General features: G+C 39.1%; 1 long non-coding RNA gene across 1 annotated transcript; it reads left to right on the top strand.

Annotated features, from left to right (window-relative positions):
• The first annotated feature begins 448 nt into the window (after positions 1 to 448).
• Positions 449 to 1,211, top strand: LOC119030635. Its single transcript, XR_005078355.1, has 2 exons — positions 449 to 483; positions 839 to 1,211. It is a non-coding gene; the product is annotated as an uncharacterized LOC119030635 (long non-coding RNA).
• The last annotated feature ends 835 nt before the right edge of the window (positions 1,212 to 2,046 follow it).

The following is a 2,046-nucleotide window of genomic DNA, read 5'->3' as shown; positions in this document are numbered from 1 at the left end:
GTTACAGTAAGAATGAATCAAATGCTCTGAATCTGACTGAGAAATTCAATAAATCTCAATATATAATAAATATAAACATTTAACAATTTGAATGGAGTTCCTGGCTTGAATTATATATATATATATATATATATATATATATATATATATATATATATATATATATATATATATATATATATATAGTTTAAATGTGAAATATACTGTGTGTGTGTGTGAGTGTGTGTGTGTGTGTGCATGTGTGTGTGTCTGTACATGTATGCTCATGTGTGCATGCTTACACATGATATCTGACTGCATTTGTGTGTGTGTATGTGTGTGTATCAAACTGACTCATTGATAAATCTGTCTCTCTGTGTTGGCCCAGTTGATCTCGGTTGCCACGGTGATGGTAACCGGGCTGGTCCTGGTAACGGACTGTGAACAATCCATTCACTCACTGGAGTTTCAAAAGTATGTCAACAATTATCTTGATCCATCAATGTAAGCAAATATGCTTGGTGTCGCTGCACCTGCTCTCACACACTTCTCATCGCTTCTTAACAGTTTTCCCTGAGCTCTCGGTATCACCACACAAATTTGGAAGATAACACAAAGTCAGAGTGGAATTTTCTACTTTGTTTTACAGTAAACCAACCAGCTAGAATGAGACAGAGTGTGTGTGTACTGGTTAAAATAGGGATGAAGAATAGTCAAGCAAAAAAGTTACACCAAAAGTAGATTGTTGGGGTCCCAACAAACACAACATGACCACGGCATTGCCTAGCATAGAAATTATTTTTGCTTTATTTATTTGTATATGTATTATAAAGCTTAAGTTTTTTGGGGGCCTTTTTAGGGACAAGAGAAAGGGGGAGTGACACACAGCAAAGGGACCCGGACCAGGAGTCGAACCCAGGTCCGCTGCAAGAAGCCTGGGTACATGGGACGCCTGCTCCACCAACTGAGCTAAACAGTGCCCCAGAAATTATTTTTGCTTTAATGTAAGTCCGTGGCTGCAGTCACTCTGGTGTTTATACATCCCTGAAAATCAGCGCTGCCCCTCCCTGCACACAGAACACATGCTGTGTGTAGGGCCCCACGATCCATGGGGGGGCTCCATTTTGCGCAAGAGGACGCATTCTCTGCAAATAAGCCAAGAATGCACATCGCTACAGTGAGATGCATGTAGAACACCAAGTCAGTCCGAGGCAGGAGAGAAGAAAAAAAGAGACAAGTAATCTGACACCGCACATGTTGCCGCAGTGACTGACAGCATGCAGCATCAGACCAATCGACATCAGATGCCCGGACAGGCAGTTGGATGCAGGTGGAGAGATGTCTTCCAGAGACAATATGAAGCATTGGAGCAAGCAAAAGAAAGAAAAAGTCAAAACAAGAGGCTCGTGGTTCACTTGAAGGTGGGTATGTTGTTGAAATAAAAAAAGATAAACTTTGTGGCATGAACCCCAACATGCTAGCCTGCTAATCATGAGACAGAATAAATTTTCCAGCTGCCTTGATTATCAATTATTGAATGTCTTGGTAACTGCATATACATTTACCTCTGTGACCAGCTGGTGGTTATATGTTGGCTCCGGTTTATAGCCTATTAGTTTATGCTATATATATATATATATATATATATATATATATATATATATATATATATATATATATATATATATATATATATATATATATATATATATATATATATATATACATATGTAGGGGGGAAGAAGATTGACAGGTGTCGTGACATGCCCCCATTTGGGCTAAATTCATTCAGCCCAACAGTAGCGTAAGCATCCCTTGACGTTTGATTGACAGGTGTCCTGACACGCCCCCCCTGACCAATCACAGCATGGAGAGTGGGAAGTGAGCAGTATGGCAGGCGTTAGCATGAATATGAACGAAGTGGATTATTTACTATCTAATCAGTTTTCTTTAATGTCTTTGGAGGAAAAAATGAAAGTTGAAAAAATTGTTGGCACATCATCCAAACAATGTACAAATAACACAAAAGGATAAACGGCAAAATCGTAACTTTTGTGTTGCATGGTT

The sequence above is a fragment of the Acanthopagrus latus genome, chromosome 2 (genome assembly GCF_904848185.1).
Source record: "Acanthopagrus latus isolate v.2019 chromosome 2, fAcaLat1.1, whole genome shotgun sequence".
Lineage (NCBI taxonomy): Eukaryota > Metazoa > Chordata > Actinopteri > Spariformes > Sparidae > Acanthopagrus > Acanthopagrus latus.
Note: the sequence above shows the minus strand (reverse complement) of the source record. Positions and strands in the feature narration are given on the sequence as shown.